Source organism: Mobula hypostoma, chromosome 6, assembly GCF_963921235.1.
Source record: "Mobula hypostoma chromosome 6, sMobHyp1.1, whole genome shotgun sequence".
In the NCBI taxonomy this organism is placed as follows: Eukaryota; Metazoa; Chordata; class Chondrichthyes; order Myliobatiformes; family Myliobatidae; genus Mobula; species Mobula hypostoma.
Window position 1 is genome coordinate 5,197,785 of NC_086102.1, and position 22,270 is coordinate 5,220,054.

Genomic DNA, 22,270 nt, shown 5'->3' on the forward strand with positions numbered 1-22,270 from the left:
GACACTGCTGAGAAGAAGACAATGGCAAACCACTTCCGTTGCAAAATTTGCCAAAAACAATCATGGCCATGAGAAGACCAGATCACCCACGTCGTACGACACGGCGCATAATGATGATGTCACACGACAGGGGACACAACGAATGAATGAACCTGGTGGTGTTGGTCCTGCAGCTCCCGTACGTCCTTCCTGATGGCAGCAGCGAGAAAAGAGCACGTTCTGGATCGGTGGGGGGCCGGTCCTCGATGCCGGATTCTGCTTTCCTGCAACTGCGCTCCATTGGAAGATGCAGATGGATGCCATGGCAGGGTGGACCTGCCTTCTCACTTTTCTCAATATGTTGACCTGAAACAGTGTGAAATACAATCCTGATGTGTCGCTGAGACAGAAAAGGTGCCATCCGGCTGGAGGGAGTGTGGAGGATGCTGCCAGGACTCGAGGGACTGAGTTATGGAGAGGGACTGAGCAACTTGGAACTTTATTCATCAGCGCGCAGGAAAATGAGGGGTGACTTTATCGGGAATCAAGAACGAGACAACACGAGAGGAGAGAGATTTAATAGGAATAGGAACCTGACGGGCAATTTTCTCACCCAGATGATGGTCATTGTATAGAACAAGCTGCCAGAGGGAGGGGTTGAGGCAGGTACATTAACAGATTCAGAAATTACCCCGACAGTCACGTGGATAGGAAAGCATTAGAGAGATATGGGCCAGGCACAGGCAAATGGGATTAGTTTAGAATGGAGGGTTGGAGGCCTGGGTGTGTGTGTGAGTGAGTGAGTGAGTGAGTGTGTGTGTGTATGTGTGTATGTGTGAGAGAGAGTGTGTGCGTGTGTGTGTGAGAGAGAGTGTGAGTGAGTGTGTGTCTGTGTATGTGTGTGTTTGTGTGTGTGAGAGAGAGAGCGTGAGTGTGCGTGCGTGTGTGTGTGTGTATGTGGATGGGTGGGGAGAGTAAAGGGGCTTGTTTCACTGCTGTTGTTGTTGTTTGTGTTGTTGTTTTGAACATTGTGGACATGCCTATGCTGGTGCTGGAATGTGTGCTGACACCTGCCGGCTGCCCCAGTGCATCCCTAGGGTGTGTTGGTTGTTAACACATTTCACTGTATGTGTCAATGTAGATGTGATAAATAAATCAATCTGAATCTGGCATGGAGCGTTTGGGCTGAATGACCTGTTTGCATGCTATATCGCTCTACAAGTGCCTGCTGGGAATTTGAAGGTAAATGTGTTGGTGTAGGTGAGGACTGCTCAGGACAGCGGTGAGCTCAAGCATGGGCAGAGGCGGAAGCCGTGGTTCTGCAGACCAGTATGGTCTCTCCTCTCCCTGGGCTGGGTTTCTGAGTGTCTAATGGAATGCTAGTCATTCACTTATTCCTTCCTCCTCCTCATTTTAATTAGAACCACTGTGCATTAATGGCTCACGGCCAGAGCAAGTCTGACATGAGGATAAAAGCTAATGTCCCTGGGCTTAAAAAGAATTATAAAGCTTTTTGCTCTCTGCGTCAGACTCTGAAACCCAGTTTGTTGTAAATGTACTTAATATCCCTGACTTGCTTACACTGCCCTTTAATTCAGTTAGGCCGCACGTACTGGAATGAAGCGAATTGAATTAACTATTCACTTTCTTATTTTTTCTTCTTATTCTCTACACCAAAAACAAAATGCTTTGAAGATAAAAATGCTTTAGGGATTTATGGATCTGACTTGGTGACCACACGCTTGGAGATTGAGTGAGATTGTCACTCGAGATCAGATTATGTGATTAATCCATTAACTGTCCTTCGATTATGCACACTGTTTGCCAATAGTAATTGGATTTAAGGCTGTATCTGAAGCACTGTTAATTAGCCTCTTGTTCCTGGCATGTACTTTGTCCTAATTAAACCATGATCGAATTGATCTGTGGATAAATTCAGGTTTAATTGTCAACTTTGTAATTAAGTGTCCTTTTAATTTTCAGTATGTGGTGAAGTATTGGCGATGGATTGGTTTTCTCCAGTTTGAAGGCTGGCTTGATTGTTGCTGGGTCCCACAAGATCCTGTTACATGCCCTCCACTACCTCTGCTGTCATGATACTAAGGATTAGAGATGGCATGGTACAGAAGCACCAGCGATCAGAAGATCAGAGTTCAATTCCCACCATTGTCTGTGAGGGATTTGTATCCTCTGCTCATGACTGTGTGGGTTTCTGGTTTTCTTCCATATAGAATATATATAGAACATAGCACAGTACAGGCCCTTCAGCCCACAGTATTGTGCTGCCCTTTTAACCTACTTTAACCCTTCCTTGACACATAGTCCTTCATTTTTCTTTCACCCATGTTCCCATCTAAGAGTCTTAAATGTCCCTATTGTATGTGTCTCTACCATCACACTCACCAATCTCTGTGTAAAAAATGTATCCTCTCACTCTCGGTATTTTTAATGTACACTTGACAAATAAAGCCCTCTTCACATTGCTACCATCAGAGAGGAGATACAAGAGCCTTATTGTATGCATACAACAAGTACGAACAGTAGTGTGGAAAAGTCTTCGGCACATACGTATAACTAGAGTGTCTAAGGCTGTTGCGTCTTGGCACGTGGCCAAGTGGTTAGGGCGTTCGTCTAGTGATCTGAAGGTCGCTAGTTCGAGCCTTGGCTGAGGCAGCGTGTTGTGTCCTTGAGCAAGGCACTTAACCACACATTGCTCTGCGACGACACCGGTGCCAAGCTGTATGGGTCCTAATGCCCTTCCCTTGGACAACACCGGTGGCGTGGAGAGGAGAGACTTGCACCATGGGCAACTGCCAGTCTTCCATACAACCTTGCCCAGGCCTACGGCCTGGAAACCTTCTAAGACGCAAATCTATGGTCTCATGAGACTAACGGATGCCTATAAGGCTTTTGCAGAGTACTGTAGTAATTTTATGTATTGCATTGTACTGGTATCGCAAAATAAAACAGATTTCATGACATATGTGAATGACGATAAACCTGATTCTGATCTGGGTCTCTATTGTGGACTGAGAATGGGAAGGGGGCAGGGAGAGGGGAATCATGGTTGGGAAAAGGGGAAGGGAGAGGGGAGGGAGCAGGAAGCATCAGATAGACATTCTGTATTGATCAATAAACCCATTGTTTGGAATCAATGACCTTGTCTGGAGTCTCAGGGCTGGGTGTGTCCGTCCCTGGCACTCCTTCTCTGCCACCTGTCCCTCACCCCTCCTGCGGCACTCCACCCTCACCATTCCCAATACCCTTTGCTGCCATCACTCTCTGCTCCATGCTGTCATATACAGTACTGTGCACCCTAACGACATATACGTGCCTCAGACTTCTGCACACTACTGTGTATATATTATAATCTAAGTGCTTTTATCATTATAACACATTGCAATGCACTGCTGCCACAAAATAACAAATTTCACAACCCATGCCAGTGGCATTAAACCTGATTCTGATTCTGATAATTTTTTTTTATTTTGATCTTCTTTAGAAGGTTAAATTATAAGGGTAGGTCCCCTTGGTTTATGTCTGAATGACTGTGCAAGCTGTGATTTATCTGATCGAGTGAACTCGATTGGATAAGTAGTGTGAAATTATTTCCTCTGTTTGGAGAGAGGTGTAACATTGAAATTAATGCAAGTCTGTTCAGGAAGGATGTCAAGTGGATGTTGAAAGATAAGGACAAAAAAATAGGAATATAGCAACCAGGAGCAGGAAGAAGATATTGAGGCTCTCGTTTGCTCTGCTGTTTATTGAGATGATGGCTGACCTGCTTCAGTCCCATTTCTGTGGGGCATAGAACAGTCCAGCACAGGGGGAGACCCTTTGGCTCACAGAGTCTGTGTTGGCCATGATGTCCAGCCACATAATCGCACCTGCCTGCATATAGGAGAGCACAAAACCCTCCGTTCCCTGCCCAAGTGCCTCTAATTTTTGCTGTTATTTCACCACCTCCCCAGGCGGCATGTTCCAGGCACCTGGCTCCCTGTGTGCTAAAAAAAATATTGTTTTTTATTTATTGCGATACAGCGTTGGAAAGGCCCTTCCAGTGCTTTGAGCCACGCTGCCCAGCAATCCCCCAACTCCGTCCTAGCCTAATAGATGGGACAATTTTCAATGACCAATTAACCTACCAACTGGTGTCTCTTTGAACGTGGGAGGAAACTGGAGCACCCAGAGGAAACCCACGCGGTCACGGGGAGAACGTACAAACTCCTCACAGGAAACCCACGCGGTCACGGGTAAAACGTAAAAACTCCTCACAGGAAACCTACGCGGTCACGGGGAAAACGTACAAACTCCTCACAGGAAACCCACGCGGTCACGGGGAGAACATACAAACTCCTCACAGGAAACCCACGCGGTCATAGGGAGAACATACAAACTCCTCACAGGAAACCCACGCGGTCATGGGTAAAACGTACAAACTACTCACAGGAAACCCACGCGGTCACGGGGAAAACGTACAAACTCCTCACAGGAAACCCACGCGGTCATGGGGAGAACGTACAAACTCCTCACAGGAAACCCACGCGGTCACGGGGAAAACATACAAACTCCTCACAGGAAACCCACGCGGTCACGTGAAGAAAATACAATCTCCTCACAGGAAACCCACGCGGTCACGGGGAAAATGTACAAACTCTTCACAGGAAACCCACGCGGTCATGGGGAGAACGTACAAACTCCTCACAGGAAACCCACGCGGTCACGGGGAAAACGTACAAACTCTTCACAGGCACGAAACCCACGCGGTCACGGGAAAAATGTACAAACAGGCAGCAGTGGGAATTGAACCCAGGTCATGTGTACTGTAAAGCATTGTTCTAACCACTGTGCTACCGTGCTGCCCCGGGTACTTAATTGCTTTGTGAAACTTATTTACACCCATCTCTCACCTTAAACGTATACCCCCTGGTATTTCAAAGTTCAAAGTAAATTTATTAGCAAGTACGTATACGTTACCATATACTACCTAGATATTTATCTTTGGTTAGCTCGGACATCAAAGGTTCTGGGGCGAGGCCAGGTGATGGAGTTGAGAAGGATAATAAATCAGACATGATAGAACGGCGGAGCAGACTTGATAGGCCGAATGGCCTAATTGTGCTCACGAGTCTTAAGGGCTTATTTTCTTGCAGGCATTTACAGAGATAAGTTACAACAGACTTTCCAACAGCTATACAGACAGACAAACAACCAATATGCAGAAGAAGACAACAGTGCAAACAAAAAAATACCAAGAACATGAGTTGCAGAGTCCTTGAAAGTGAGTCTGTCAGTTGTGGAATCAGTTCAGCGTTGAGGAGAGTGAAGTTATCCGCATCAGTTCAGGAGTCTGATGGTTTAGTTGCACACCCTCTGGTATTAGGCAGTTTGAGCCATTAGACCTGAGAATCAAAGTCAAAGTCAATTTTTATCAAAGTACGTAAATCTATAGAATTATAACCATAACAGAATCAATGAGAGGCCACCCAACTAGGGCATTCAAGTAGTGTGCAAAAGTGGACAAAAATAAAGAAATAATAATAATGAATAAGCAATAAATATTGAGAACATGAGATGAAGAGTTCTTGAAAGTGTGTCCATTGGTTGTGGGAGCATTTCAGTGATGAGGCAAGTGAAGTTGTCCCCTTTGTTTCAACTCCCTGATGGTTGAGGGGTAATATCTGTTCCTGAATCTGGTAGTGTGTGTCCTGAGGCTCCTGTACCTCCTCCCTGATGGCAGCAGCGAGAAGAGAGGATGACCTGGATGGTGGGCATTCATGATGATGGAAGATACTTTCCTGCCACAGTCTTTCATGGTGATGTGCTAAATAGCACTGAGAACACGAGCTGTGGAGTCCTTTACAGTGAGTCCACAGGTTGAGGTGAGTGAAGTTATCCACACCAGTTCAGGAGTCTGATGGTTTAAGTACATGCCTGCTCTCTGGTTTTGGACATTTCAACCCTGGGAAGAGATACTGGTCGCCTGTCTATGATCTGGGAAACCTCTACTGGAAAGGAGGAGAGAGATTCAGTAGTACTGACTAAATATTTGTTGAGGTAAAGTTTACAGACCAATGGGTTGAAAACTGTACGGCGGAACTAAATGGAGAACACAGAGTAAAATTGAGCAAAGAGAGAGACTTATCCAGGCTGACAAACAATGGAGTACTGTGATCACTCGAGTTGAGTATGATGGCCTCCCAAGGGGTTATTCCCTTTATGGAAAACCCCCATGCGTGACTTTGTTTAACGTGGGGAGGAGGTGGCTGATGCACGGGCAGCCATCATGTGGTACTTGATGGTTCAGGTCAGGGTCCAGAATCAGGATCAGGTTCAACGTCACTGACATATGTCATGAATCATGTTGTTTTGTGGCAACTGTACAATGCAATATTTAATAGTTTAAAAACTATAAATTACAATAAGAAGTATATGTATAAAAAAGAAAGTTGAATTAAATAAGTAGAGCAGAAAGATAGGGGGAAATAGTGAGGTAGTGTTCATGGGTTGGTCCATTGTTCGTTCAGAAGTCTGCTGGTGGAGAGGAAGGAGCTGTTCCAAAACCATGGTGGAGACTAAATGGAGATCTCCACTGAGGTGGGACGGGATGGGATGCAAAATGACTGGGATCCTTCAAGGTTGCAGCTTTCCTCCGTACGCTCTATATCATCATCTTCTGCCAGGTCCACCATGGAGGTCTCGTTGGATCGCTCTGTCTGGAACATCCCCTTTGACCTTACCACCATGGGTGACCATAAGCTCCAGAGGGCATCGCTCTTGGGATCTCAGACCTTTGATGTTATGGTGTTTGCCTATCTTGGCAATTAGCTCGTGGACGTTTCATCACCAGTTGAGGTGACATCTTCAATGAGCAGTTGTTAGTGTTCCTTTTAGATCTTTCCCCTCACACTTTAACCAGAACAAACAATCCCTCCCTACACTCTGTAATTATATAGAGGGGATACCAGCTTGAACGGCCTCCCACAATCTTTCTACCAGGCTCTAAGACAGGAAGGCGATTTAAGCGTCGGGCCAGATTAACAAACTGGGCTATGGGCCAAATTGAGGTGGAGGGGGCCAGGCCCGAGAGCATATTGAAGTGTCAAGGCCCAGGTCTGAGAGTGAGGAAGGAGCTGAGATTTGGGTGATTTAAATATTGGGCCACATTGAAAGGGTTGGAGTGTCAGAGCCAGAGGCAAGGGAAGGGCTGGTGTTCAGCTTGCTGCTTAACAAGGTAAACCAGTCTCTGCACTGAACTGAGGCTGTGGCCTGTAGCTAATGGGCCCCTGGATCGGCTGTGTCTGCCTTTGTGGCTGTGGGGTCGCTTTCACGAACCAGTCCTCAATGTTACTTGCTTACTTTAATTGTTCGCACCATTAGCTTTTTTTCTGCACATTAAGCGTTAGATGGCTTTTTTCTTTGTTTTGTGGCTGCTTGTAAGGAGACAACTCTCAAGGTTGTATATGGCATGTATACTTCGATAATAACTCCACTTTGAATTAGAACTTTGAACTTTGAAGGTGTCGTAGAGTTGTTGACTCCATAGGAGGACGAGTAGCAATCTACTGGAATCTACTTCCCCTTTTACAACAACGTGCTGGCTTTGGAATAGAAATGTAATGAGTAATACAGGCATTCTTATGCTAATTTTGTCTCCCTCTCCCTCTCTTCGCTTTTTCCCTGTCTCTGTCTCTGTCTCTTCCTCCCCCTCTCTCTTTCTTTCTCCCTTCTCTCTACCTCCCTCTCACCCTCTCTCTCTCCCTCCTACCTCTCCCTCCCCGCCATACCCTTCTCCCTCTCTCCCTATGCCTCTCTGAGTATCCCTATCACCCCCTCTTCATCTCTCCCCCTCTCTCATCCCTCCCTTTCCTTCTGTCTCTCCTCTCTCTTGCTCTCTCTTTCTCAGTATTCCCCTCTCCCTCCCTACCTCTTCTCCTTCTGAATTCCTCTTTCCCAGTCCCTCTCTGCCTTCCCTTTCTCCCTTCCTCCCCCTCGGTCATATCGCTTTCCACCTCCTTCACTCCCTCTCTATCACACCTCCATTCCCTCTCTCTCTTTCCCCTTCAATCCCTTTCTTCTCTCTGTCCCTGTGTGCTTTCTCTTCCTCTCTCCCCTCCCTCTCTCACTCTCTCTCCTCCCTGTCTCCCTCTTTCCCCTCCCTCCATCCCTCTCTCCCTCTCTCCCCTCCTCTCTCCCTCCCTCTCTCACTCTCTCTCCTCCCTCTCTCCCTGTATCTTTCTCTCTCTCTCACTCCTTTCTCTTCTCTCCTCTCTCTGTGTCTGTCTCACTATCTGTCACTGTCTCTCTCCCCCTCTTTCCCTCTCCCCTTCTCTCTCCATCATCCTCTCTCTCTCCTCTCTCTGCATGTCTCTGTCTGTCTCTCTATCTGTCTCTCCCTCCTCCTCCCTCCCTCTCTCCCTCTCTCTCTCTCTCTCTGCCTGTCTCTGTGTCTTTCTCTCTATCTGTCTCTGTCTCTCTGTCTCTCTCTTCCTCTCTCTCCCTCTCTCCTCTCTTCCTCACTCTTCCTCTCTCTCTCTCTCTCTCTCTCTGTCTGCCTGTCCTTCAGTTCTCCTCTGCCTCTGTTGTAATCAGGCTGAGAGCTTTCGAAGGCCTGTCTGATGCAGGTGTTGATCAGCAGGCAGTGTGGTAGAAACAGGGAGCCCTCTCAACCTTTCAAACATGGTGCTCATCATGCTAAACGGTGGAATTAGTTTGGGCTGAAGTACAGATCCTAGGGGAAGGAGCTGACCAATTTCAGAGATTGGATGCTTTCGAGTACCGACGACAAGCGTTTGTATGAAGCTGGCACTTAGCTGGATGACTTCCAAAAAAAAACATTTAGAGCCAACTCACTAAAGGTCTGTCTGTCTGTCTGTCTGTCTCCCCCTCTGCCCCTCTCACTCTCCCTCTCACATACTCTCACTCTCTCTCACTCTGCTTCCCTATCTCTATCCCACACATAAACACACTCCCTCTTTCACACACTCCCTCACTCTCCTTTCTCACTTTCTCACCCCCTCTCTCAATCTCATTCTCTGCCCCTCTCTCACTCTCACACTCTCCCCGACTCTCTTTCTCTCTCCCTTCTTCCTCACTCTCTTTCCACCCTTCCTCACTCTCTCCTCCTCTCCCCCACTCTCTCCCTCTCTCCCTCACTCTCCCTCACTCTCTCCCTCACTCCCTCACACTCTCCCTCACTCTCTCTCCAACTCCCTCACTCTCTCTCCAACTCCCTCACCTTCACTCCAACTCCCTCACCTTCACTCTCTCCCTCACTCTCCCTCTACTCGCCCTGTGGTCCAGTTTGTTACCATTGTGATGAGCTGTATCTCCACAGCTAATTCTCCCTCCGAGGATGTAGGTTCAAGTCCTGCTCCAGATCAGGCGGACAAAAATCTCGGGTGGTCATTTCATGGGAGAATGTGGGAGTGCCTCAGAGTCAGCGGTGCTGTCTGATTGCAGTTCGCATTGTAATGAGCGGTCATTTTCCACAGCAAGACCCCAAAGAAATGTGAAAGAAATTGGCTAGGAAATCTAGTTCCTTTGATGGGGTCACTGAAGAGAGTTTCCTTCACGGGGGTCACCGAGGATGAGTTTCCTTCAACAAGGGGAAGAAAGGACGAGCTTCCTTTGGCGAGGGTACCAAAATTAATATCTGTAAGCAAGTGAAAATCTGAGCCTGCTCAGCGTCTGTTAATGCAATGAAACACGAACAATCACTGAGGGATTTCAGCGGTCCGAGCAGACTTGCTCGAGAGAGGGGACGGGGTTGAAATCCTGCACCAAGACTGAATCAGTTTTGCTCAACTTGAAACATTGACAATCCCTTCTCTCCCACAGATGCTGCTCGACCCATTAAGTTCCTCCAGCAAATTGCTTTTTGCTCCAGATTTCAGCGTCTGCCGTCTTTGGGAACTCCAGCACAATGAAATAGATGATTCTTTACAAAGTAAATGTTCCCCTGGTAGTTCCAGATCTTTCATATTTGTGTGTCAGTGTAGTTGTGCTTGTATCTCAATGTGTGTGTCTTTGTAGTTGTGTCTGTGTAGTTCTTTGTGTGTCTGTGTATGTGTTTGGGTAGTTCGTGTGAGCAGTTCTGCTGGTACGTTTGCATAGTTTGATGTGTATGTGTTTTCCTCCCACCGACTCAGACTTACCTTGTCGCTGGCTCCTGTCGGCTGGTGTACAGTCAGTTCAGAATCAGAATCAGAATCACAATCAGGTCTATTATCACTGACAAATGTTGCTTTGCAGCAGCAGTACAATGCAATTAAAGAAAACCAATTCTGGAGACAGATCTAGATGAGGTGGAGTTTGTTAGGTGTGTTCAGGAAGGTTTCTTGACACAATATATAGATAAGCCTACAAGAGGAGAGACTGTATTTGATCTGGTGTTGGGAAATGAACCTGGTCAGGTGTCAGGTCTCTCAGTAGGAGAGCATTTTGGAGATAGTGATCACAATTCTATCTCCTTTACCATAACATTGGAGAGAGGTAGGAACAGACAAGTTAGGAAAGTGTTTAATTGGAGTAAGGGGAAATATGAGGCTATCAGGCAGGAACTTGGAAGCATAAATTGGGAACAGATATTCTCAGGGAAATGTACTGCAGAAATGTGGCAAATGTTCAGGGGACATTTGCATGGAATTCTGCATACGTATGTTCCAAAGAGGCAGGAAAAGGATGTTAGGGTACAGGAACTGTGGTGTACAAAGGGCGGTTGCAAATCGAGTCAAGAAGAAAAGATGAGCTTGTGAAAGGTTCAAAAAACAAGGTAACGATAGAGATGTAGAAGATTATAAGGCTAGCAGGAAGGAGCTTAAGAAAGAAATTAGGAGAGCCAGAAGGGGCCATGACAAGGCCTTGGCGAGCAGGATTAAGGAAAACCCCAAGCCATTCTACAGGTATGTGAAGAGCAAGAGGATAAGACGTGAGAGAATAGGACCTATCAAGTGTGACAGTGGAAAAGTGTGTATGGAACTGGAGGAGATGGCAGAGGTACTTAATGAATACTTTGCTTCAGTATTCACTACGGAAAAGGATCTTGACGAGTGTAGTGATGACTTACAGCGGACTGAAAAGCTTGAGCATGTAGATATTAAGAAAGAGGATGTGCTAGAGGTTTTGGAAAGCATCAAGTTGGATAAGTCACCAGGACTGGATGAGATGTAACCCAGACTACTGTGGGAGGTGAGGGTGGAGATTGCTGAGCCCCTGGCGATGATCTTTGCATTATCAATGGGGATGGAAGAGGTTCCAGAGGATTGGAGGGTTGCGGATGTTGTTCCATTATTCAAGAAAGGGAGTAGAGATAGCCCAGGAAATTATAGACCAGTGAGTCTTACTTCAGGTGTTGGTAAGTTGATAGAGAAGATCCTGAGAGGCAGGATTTATGAACATTTGGAGAGGCATAATATGATTAGGAATAGTCAGCATGGCTTTGTGAAAGGCAGGTCATACCTTACGAGCCTGAATGAATTTTTTGAGGATGTGACTAAGCACGTTGATAAAGGAAGAGCAGTAGATGTAGTGTATATGGATTTCAGCAAGGCATCTGACAAGGTACCCCATGCAAGGCTTATTGAGAAAGTAAGAAGGTATGGGATCCAAGGGGACATTGCTTTGTGGATCCAGAACTGGCTTGCCCACAGAAAGCAAAGAGTGGTTGTAGACCGGTCATGATCTGCATGGGGGTCGGTCACCAGTGGTGTGCCTCAGGGATCTGTTCTGGGACCCTACTCTTCGTGATTTATATCAATGACCTGGATGAAGAAGTGGAGGGATGGATTGGGGAGCATGCTTTATGAGAATAGGTTTAGTGAACTCGGCCTTTTCTCCTTGGAGCGACAGAGAATAAGAGGTGACCTGACAGAGGTGTACAAGATGATGAGAGGCATTGATTGTCTGGATAGTCAGAGGGTTTTTCCCAGGGCTGAAATGGCTAGCACAAGAGGGCACAGTTTTGAGGTGCTTGGAAGTAGATACAGAGATGTCAGGGGTAAGCTTTTTATGCAGAGAGTGGTGAGTGTGTGGAATGGGCTGCTGGCGACAGTGGTGGAGGTGGATACGATAGGGTCTTTTCAAAGACTCCTGTATAGGTGCTTGGAGCTTAGAGAAATAGAGGGCTATGGGTAACCCTAGGTAATTTCTAAAGTAAGGACATGTTCAGCGCAGCTTTGTGGGCCGAAGGGCCTGTATTGTGCTGCAGGTTTTCTATTTTTCTATGTTAAGTCCAGCTCCATCGTTATCGCTGATGGGGTAGACGTGCTGTACTTGATGTCCTTAATGTCCAGCAGTGCCTTTCAATAGTAAAACATGCGTACAAGACTAACAAATACTGTACACGTTTGATTGGACTGAGCATGCAGCCATCTTATAGGAAAGATGTAAATAAGATCAGACCATAAGATTGAAAGAGTGCAGAAGAAATCAATATCACCAGGACTTGAGGACCTGAGTTATAGGAAATGGTTAAATAGTTTAAGGTTTTATTCCCTGGAATAAAAAAGTTTAAAAAGTCTCTAAGCAGAAACTAGGAAATTACATGCCGGTGATTCTGACAGTTATGGAAAAAATATTGGAAAGTATTCAAAGGGACTGGATATGTCAGTATTTGGATAGACATGGACTGTAAAGGATTGTCAGCATGGCTTTCTGAGTGATAGGTCATGTCCAACCAATCTTTTCAAAGAAGTTACCAGGAAAGTGGATGAAGGCAAGGCAGTGGATGTTGTCTACGTGGACTTCAGTAAGGCATTTGATAAGATCCCGTATGGGAGGTTGGTCTCAAAGGTTCAGTTACTCGGCTTTCAAGATGAGGTAGCAAATTGGATTTGACATTGGCTCTGTGGGAGAAGCCAGGGAGTGGTAGTAGAGTGTTGTCTCTCTGACTGGAGTCTTGTGACTAGCAGTGTGCTGCAGGGATCAGTGCTGGGTCCATAGAACATAGAAATCTACAGCACAATATAGCCCCTTCCAGAAACTGCTGTAGCGCAGAGACCTCTATTTTTCTAAGCTCCACGTACCTATCTCAGAGGCTCTTAAAAGACCCTATTGTATCCACTTCGACCACCACCGCCGGCAGTGCATTCCACACACTCGCCACTCTCTGTGTGAAAAACTTACTCCTGACATCCCCTCGGCACCTCTTTCCAAGCACCTTAAAATTATGCCCCCTCGTGTTAGTCATTTCAGCCCTGGGAAAAAGCCTCCGACTATCCACATGGTCAATGCCCCTCATCATCTTATACACCCCTATCAGATCACCTCTCATCCTCCGTCACTCCAAGGAGAAAAGGCCAAGTTCACTCAACCTATTCTCATAAGATACACCCTCCAATCCAGGCAACATCCTTGTAAATCTCCTCTGCACTCTCTCTATGGTATCCACATCCTTCCCGTAGTGAGGTGACCAGAACCGAACACAGTACTCCAAGTGGGGTCTAACTATGGTCTTATATAACTGTAACATTACCTCATGGCTCTTGAATTCAGTCCCATGTTTCAACTGTGTTCAACTGAACACAGTGTTCCTCTGTCCAGGGTCCTATATAGCTGTAAGTAGGGAAGTCCTTTGTTTGGGTCCTTTGTTTTTTGTCATCTATATCAATAATCTGCTTAATAATGTGATTAACTGGATCAGCAAATTTGTGTTGACACCAAGGTTAGAGGTGTAGTAGACAGTGAGGAAGGCTATCATGGCTTGCAGAGGGATCTGCATCTTCTGGAAAAATGAGCTGAAAAATGGCAGATGGAATTTAATGCAGACAAGTGTGAGGTGTTGCACTTCAGTAGGACCAACCAGGGTAGGTCTTACACAGTGAGTGATAGGGCACTGAGGAGTGCAGTAGAACAAAGGGATCTGCGAATACAGGTCCACAATTTGTTGAAAGTGGCATCAAAGGTAGATCGGGTCATAAAGAAAGCTTTTGGCATGTTGGCCTTCATAAATCAATGTATTGAGTATAGAAGATGGGATGTTATGTTGAAGTTGTATCAGACATTGGTAAGGCCTAATTTGGAGTATTGTGTGCAGTTTTGGTCATTTACCTACAGGAAAGATGCAAACAAGGTTGAAAAAGTACAGAGGAAATTTACAATGATGTTGCTGGGTCTGGAGAAATCTGAACTATAACGAAAGCTGAATAGGTTTGGACTGTATTCTTTAGAATGTAGAAGATTGAGAGGAGATTTGAGAGAGGTATACAAAATTGATAGGGTAAATACAAGCAGGCCTTTTTTTCCACTGAGGTTAGGTGGGACTACAACCAGAGGTCATGGCTTAAGGGTAAAAGGTGAAAAGTTTAAGGGGAACATGAGGGGAAACTTCTTCACTCAGAAGGTTGTGAGAGTGTAGAATGAGCTGTCAGCTCAGTGGTGCATGCAAGCTCGATTTTAACGTTTAAGAGAAGTTTGGATAGGTACATGGGATAGTAGGGATATGGAGGACTATGGTTGGGAGTTGGCAGTTTAATTGGTTTTGGCATGGACTAGATGGGCCAAAGGGCCTGTTTCTGTGTTGTACTTCTCTATGACTATGAGTGAAGGGGAATGAGGGGAGATTTGATAGAGGTATATAAAATATGAGGGATTTAGAGATGGTAAGTGCAAGCAGGCTTTTTCCACTAAGAGTGCATGAGACTACAACTTAAGTTCATCAGTTAAGGTGAAAGCTGAAATGTTTAAGGGGAACACGAGAGGAAACTCTACTCAGAGGATGGTGAGAGTGTGAAATGAGGTGCCAGTGGAAATGGAGAATGTGGTTTGATTTCAACATTTAAGAGAAATTTGGATAAGTACAAGGATCGGGGGGGGGGCATGTGTATGGAAGGCTCTGGTCAATGGTAATAGGCAGAGTAATAGGTCAGCACAAACTAGATTTGCGAATGGCCTATTTCTGTGCTGTGGTGTTCTGTGACCCCAGACAAAGCTAATCTTTAAACTCAAGGAGATTTAGTTTAATTTGGTGTAATTTTCAGTACAGAGATGAGGGGCCAAATGGTCTGTTCCTGTGAAATGCATTTATTCCCACACATCCCTCATTGTTTTATCCCCCGGGCCATCCCACAAGCCGCACCCTACATTAACACTCCCTCCCCGCCAACATCAATAGGCACTGACAGCAGCCAGGCTGAACTTCAGCGACTGACACCTGGGCTCGAAATGAGCTGAGGAAAAAGTCTCCTGCCAGGACTGAAGGGTTCCCTGCCAACTCGACTGCAGGCCAACCAATGGCAGCAGAACTTTACTGGAAACAGAGGAAATCACTGCGGAACCGTGTACCAGAGGAAGGTGTTGCACATTCTTTCCGCCTTCTGGAGTCCCTGTTCCCTGCTTACACACACACGTTTTTGTTTCCCATCTCGCGCACGCAGATACAAACGTGAGGCTTTCAGTGTTTGCATTACATGCTGAGTTATTCTCCGTAGAACACACTCATTGGTCAATTCATCAGGTACACCTGCAAAATATCTAATCAGCCAATCATGTGGCAGTGACTCAATGCATAAGAGCATGCTGACATGGTCAAGAGGTTGACTTGTTGCTCAGTCCAAACATCAGAGTGGGGTAGAAATGCGATCTGAATGACTTTAACCGTGCAATGATGTCAGACAGGCTGGTTTGAGTATCTCAGAAACTGCTGATCTCCTGGGATTTTCACACACAACAGTCTCCAGAGTTTATGGAGAATGGTGTGAAAAACTAAAAATATCCAGTGAGAGGCAGTTCTGTGAGGACAACTGCCTTGCTAGTGAAAGAGGTCAGAGGAGAATGGCCAGACTGGTTCAAGCTGACAGGAAGGTGACAGTAACACAAATATCCACACGTTACAACCATCACACATTTGGAGGGCAGGGACAGTTAGATACAGAGTGAAGCTCCCTCTACACTGTCCCATCACACACTCCCAGGACAGGGACAGTTAGATACAGAGTGAAACTCCCTCTACACTGTCCCATCACACACTCCCAGGGCAGGGACAGTTAGATACAGAGTGAAGCTCCCTCTACACTGTCCCATCACACTCTCCCAGGGCAGGGACAGTTAGATACAGGGTGAAGCTCCCTCTGCACTGTCCCAGAGTGAAGCCGAGCGCCCTCCCAGGTTGCATGTGTTGGCGACTTTCTTCCTCCGGAGGGGCTGCTGCCTTCACGAAGATATGCAGCTACCACCGGCAGGCGTCAGCCGTGCTGCTTTGCAGAGGCTGCCCGGCTTCTATCAGGACCTACTGAGAGTCTGGAACATGGTTGCCTCAGGCCGGGAATCCCCTCCTCTGGCAGAGGGCGGGGTCCTGGCCGACCCTTGCCCTGCCTCAGCGGATGTCGGTGCGGCTCAGGTGTGTGGATCGACTCAAGCTGAGCTGCTCGTCGGGCCCAGGCCCCGCAGCCTTACCCGAGAGACGAATCCACACAACTTGAGCCGTCTTTCATCGACACCCACAATCCCATTCAGGGATGCAGGCAGGAGGTACCTCTATGGGCTGCTGCTCCACACCCTCCACTTCCTAGCCCTTGTCCACCGTCCCGACACGCCATGGCGGTCGGTCTTTCCACCTGGAGGTGAGGGGGGTCCCCAATGGAAGTCCCTTTACAAGGGAGTCCTCCCCATGCACCTTGGGGATCTCGGCTGGAGGGTGCTGCATAAAGCGGTGCCCTGCAATAAGTTCTTTAGTCTGTACACGGATCTCCCAGCCGCGTGTCACTTCTGCGGGCTGGAGGAGACCGTGTACCACATGTACGTGGAGTGTGTGCGGCTGCAGCCCCTTTTCGCGTTTTTGCGTGGGCTGCTTCTCGCCTTCTGGTTGCATTTCAGTCCCACCCTATTTATATATGGTCATCCAGTAAGGAGGGGGGCACAGAGGGATGAGGATGTCCTTGTCAACTTGCTCCTGGGGCTGGCGAAAATTGCCATCCGTGGCTCCTGGAAAAGGGTGGCAGGAGCTTCTCCCCGGGCGGACTGCCTGGCTATGTTTAGGGGGTATGTTCGTGCCCGGGTGAACATTGAAAAGGAATACGCACAGTCCACGGCGACCGTAGAGGTGTTCCGGGACCGTTGGGCTCCGCGGGGTGTAAATGCCATCATTGATGAGGATGGCAATATATTGGTTTAAGATGTATTGTCTGTTTGTAGTGTAGTAAATATGTTAGTCACTGGGTTTGTAAATATTGTATAGCACCGACATTTGTAATAAAGAATTTTGTATAAAAAAAAATAAAAAAAAACAAACAAAAAAAAAGGACAGGGACAGTTACATACAGAGTGAAGCTCCCTCTACACCGTCCCATCACACACTCCCGGGGCAGGGACAGTTAGATACAGAGTGAAACTCCCTCTACACTGTCCCATCACACACTCCCAGGGCAGGGACAGTTAGATACAGAGTGAAGCTCCCTCTACACTGTCCCATCACACACTCCCAGGACAGGGACAGTTAGATACAGAGTGAAGCTCCCTCTACACCGTCCCATCACACACTCCCGGGACAGGGACAGTTAGATACAGAGTGAAACTCCCTCTACACTGTCCCATCACACACTCCCAGGGCAGGGACAGTTAGATACAGAGTGAAACTCCCTCTACACTGTCCCACCACACACGCCCAGGACAGGGACAGTAAGATACAGTGTGAAGCTCCCTCTACACTGTCCCATCACACACTCCCAGCCAGGGGCAGTTAGATACAGAGTGAAGCTCCCTCTACACTGTCCCATCACACACTCCCAGGGCAGGGACAGTTAGATACAGAGTGAAGCTCCCTCTACACCGTCCCATCACACACTCCCAGTGCAGGGACAGTTAGACACAGAGTGAAGCTCCCTCTACACCGTCCCATCACACACTCCCAGGACAGGGACAGTTAAATACAGAGTGAAGCTCCCTCTACACCGTCCCATCACACACTCCCAGGGCAGGGACAGTTAGATACAGAGTGAAGCTCCCTCTACACTGTCCCATCACACACTCCCAGGGCAGGGACAGTTACATACAGAGTGAAGCTCCCTCTACACTGTCCCATCACACACTGCCAGGGCAGGGACAGCTGGATACAGAAATGAAGTTCCCTCTACACTGTCCCACCACACACTCCCAGGACAGGGACAGTTAGACACAGAGTGAAGCTCCCTCTACACCGTCCCATCACACACTCCCAGGGCAAGGACAGAGAACATTTGATACCAGCCTCTTTATGATAATTCTTGCTATCTGTAGACAGTCACAGTGTAATGATGACAAAATAATTAGTTTTAGTGATTCTGAGTGGAGTCTTCTTCATAACTTTTCCTCTAAACCATCATTGTAACCTATAATCTTTATGCTGTTCTTACTTAGGGATTGCAATTGTGGATGAACCCAGGACAAGCAATTGCAAGAGGTGGACCCTGGTAGAGTTAGAACTTTATGCCTGCAGGTGTGTTGGAGAGGAAGGGGGGAGTATTGATGCATTCATGAAGTGTGAAACGGTAATAGTGGGATGTGAATAAAATATCTGAACAGTTTATTGTAGGACGAGGACTGTGTCCAGAAGATCCATTGAATAGAGTCATTGAATTGAGTACCAGTGTGTGGTACAGAAACTACACTGTGGGGGAGAGGAAGGCTCTATAAAACTGCCCACAGCATCATCGGCATCAGCCGACCCGTCATCAAGGACATAGACACAGAAAGGGCCAGTAACATCATGAAGGATCCCACTCATCCTGCTCATAGACTGTTTGTCCCTCTCCCGTCAGGGAGAAGGGTAGGTAACATTCTCTCCAGGACCACCAGACTCAAAAACAGTTACTGTCCCCAAGCAGTAAGGCTGATCAACACCTCCACCCACTAACCCACTCCTCCACGCCCCCAATCACCACTACTCTACCATTTCCTGTCAGTCACCCTATGTGGACACCCCTGTGCCCAGCGTCACTATCTGGACATACGATCAATTTACATATAAAGCTATCTTATGTATTTGTGTTTGTTGTGTTTATCGTATTGTGCTTTCTTGTGCTGTATCAGAACTGGAGCAACAATTATTTTGTTCTCATTTACACTTGCACAGTGGAAGTGACATTAAACAACCTTGAATCTTGAGAATCATACTGCCCGCAGCAGGCCCTTCAGCCCGTCTGGTCTATGTTGACCACTGTGAACCCTTTCCTAACAATACCATTTTCACTAAATACTTGGCAGGTCAGGTAGCAGCTGCGGTGGAGAGACAGTGACTGGTTCCAACCTCGGACGGGTCACATTCTCCCCTACGGATTCGATGAAGCTTGCTACGGTTCCACCTTTGTTGTGTGCTCAGGGGTTCCTGTGTGTGTCTTGTGCTGGTTGCCAGCTGGTTATGAGCCCAAGGCGCAGATGAGGTACTGATTGCTGCGTGCCAGGAGCTGGCAGGCATTGAGGTTGTGAGTTATAGCTGGCAGGTAGTGTATCAGCCCACTCACAGGTGGGACCCATGTTTTTCCCTGACACCAGCACCGTTCACATAAATACTGATTATACTCTCACTCACTCAGCAGGAGGATGTCAGAAAAGGGAAAGAGAACACTCCCCAATCACCATCAGGCAGCAATGGATTGGACACATACCCGCAGGACAGGGAGCTCCCTCTACACTGTCCCATCACACACTCCCAGGGCGGGGACAGTTAGACACAGAGTGAAGCTCCCTCTACACCGTCCCATCACACACTCCCAGGGCGGGGACAGTTAGACACAGAGTGAAGCTCCCTCTACACCGTCCCATCACACACTCCCAGGGCGGGGACAGTTAGACACAGAGTGAAGCTCCCCCTACACCGTCCCATCACACACTCCCTGGACAGGGACAGTTAGAGACAGAGTGAAGCTCCCTCTACACCGTCCCATCACACACTCCCAGGACCTTGACTTTGTCTTCTTATGTCTCCTGTCTAGTTCTGATAAAGGGTATTTGACTGGAAGTACACGGCAGATCTGGTGGCATCTCTTCCCACAGATGCAGCCTGACCTGCTGAGAATTTCCAGCCATTTTTAATCCTTCACTTGAGTCTCAGTAATTCCACAACAGTTGAGTGAGCTTCCCATTAAGCTGAAGTGATTGTGCTATGCTGGGGAAAGTCAGCCTGTAATCACTGTTTCATTAGCTGCGTGTCTGTACATCTGTCTTTCCCACTGCTTACCTTCAGCTTGCCGTACAGAGTTCTGTTAACCCTTGCAACTCCAGCTCACTGCCTCTGATTACACACACTCCCTCCTTGCTCCCAGGGTGCTGATCTTTCTTGCAAATACCCAGTTGCTAATAGCAGGGGGCAGTTTAAGGTGTTTGAAAGAAAATATAGGGGGGGATGTCAGAGGTAAGTTGTTTTTAACACAGAGAGTGGTGTATGTTGCCAGGGGTGGCAGTAGAGGCAGATACATTAGAGATATTTTAAAAACTCTTAGACACATGGATGATTGAAAAATGGAGGGTTATGTAGGAGGGAAGGATTAGATTGATCTTAGGAGTAGGTACTATATTGTGGGCTGAAGGGCCTGGACTGTGCTGCAATGGTCTATGTTGTACGTTTTATGTACTATATCTCCCAGAATTTATGTATTGATGCACATTTTATTCCATATCTGTACTTTAACCTCTAACTTTATCTTTTATAGAATTCTTTGTACTTTATATTTGTTGAATGGCATTGTTTTTGTACTGTCTGTCACACCCTGACCAACCACACTGCAGTAAATTCTGAATACAAGCAAATGCCTCTGGTGGATAAAGACGACCCTTGTTTCTTGTTCCTCGAGTGTTAGTTCTCTGCAAAAGCACTATGCAGGACTATGATAGGAGATCATACAGTAAGTATTCCTGTAACCAAGTTAGAGAGTGTGCCTATCATCCTTAATAACCAGTCCTATTCCAACGTGTTGGTCATGGCCTCCTCTTTTGCCATGATGGTGGAGGAGCAACACCTTTTATTCCGTCTAGGTAGCCTCCAACCTGATGGCATGAATATCAGTTTCTCCGAATTCCAGTGGTCTTTCCCTCCCCCCGTCTTCTATTTCCCAGTCTGGCCTCGTACCTGTCCTCCTCACTCGCCTTTCACCTCCCCCTGGTGCTGCTTCTCCTTCCCCTTCTCCTACGCTCCACTTTCCTCTTCTACCAAATCCCAAACTCTTCACCCCTTTGCCTTTCCCACTATCACCTCCCTGCTTCTTACCCCCACTTCCAGGTTCAAGTTTTTGGATCACTGGGACCTCTTTTGGCACAGGCGTGACCTGTACAAAAAGGACGGGTTACACTTGAATCCTAGGGGGACCAATATCCTGGCAGGGAGATTAGCGGGGGCTACTGAGGTGACTTTAAACTAGAATGGTTGGGGGGTGGGAATCAAATTAAAGAGACTAGGCGTGAGGAGGTTAGTTCACAACAGAGGGATGGGAACCAGTGCAGAGAGACAGGGGTGTAAAGTGAGGGTAGAAGCAAAAAGTAGTAAGGAGAAAAGTGAAAGTGGCAGGCCGACAAATCCAAGGCAAGCATCAAAAAGGGCCACTTTTCAACATAATTGTATAAGGGCTAAGAGAGTTGTAGAAGAGCGCCTGAAGGCTTTGTGTGTCAATGCAAGGAGCATTTGTAACAAGGTGGATGAATTGAAAGTGCAGATTGTTATTAATGATTATGATATAGTTGGGATCACAGAGACATGGCTCCAGGGTGACCAAGGATGGGAGCTCAACGTTCAGGGATATTCAATATTCAGGAGGGATAGACATGAAAGAAATGGAGGTGGGGTGGCGTTGCTGGTTAAAGAAGAGATTAACACAATAGAAAGGAAGGACATAAGCCGGGAAGATGTGGAATCGATATGGGTAGAGCTGCATAACAGTAAGGGGCAGAAAACGCTGGTGGGAGTTGTGTACAGGCCACCTAACAGTAGTAGTGAGGTCGGAGATGGTATTTAACAGGAAATTAGAAATGTGTGCAATAAAGGAACAGCAGTTATAATGGGTGACTTCAATCTACATGTAGGTTGGGTGAACCAAATTGGTAAAGGTGCTGAGGAAGAGGATTTCTTGGAATGTATGCGGGATGGTTTTTTGAACCAACATGTCGAGGAACCAACTAGAGAGCAGGCTATTCTAGACTGGGTTTTGAGCAATGAGGAAGGGTTAATTAGCAATCTTGTCGTGAGAGGCCCCTTGGGTAAGAATGACCATAATATGGTGGAATTCTTCATTAAGATGGAGAGTGACATAGTTAATTCAGAAACAAAGGTTCTGAACTTAAAGAGGGGTAACTTTGAAGGTATGAGTCGTGAATTAGCTAAGATAGACTG

At 46.9% G+C, this 22,270-nt stretch overlaps 1 long non-coding RNA gene across 4 annotated transcripts in view; it reads right to left on the reverse strand.

The window, feature by feature from the left end:
- Positions 1-1,483: 1,483 nt before the first annotated feature.
- LOC134347799 (uncharacterized) overlaps positions 1,484-22,270 on the reverse strand; it is a 45,754-nt gene continuing 24,967 nt past the window's right edge. For all 4 annotated transcript variants that reach the window (XR_010018253.1, XR_010018252.1, XR_010018251.1 and 1 more), the window contains one exon: positions 1,484-5,381. This is a non-coding gene — a long non-coding RNA (uncharacterized LOC134347799). The remainder of the gene's footprint in view (positions 5,382-22,270) is intronic.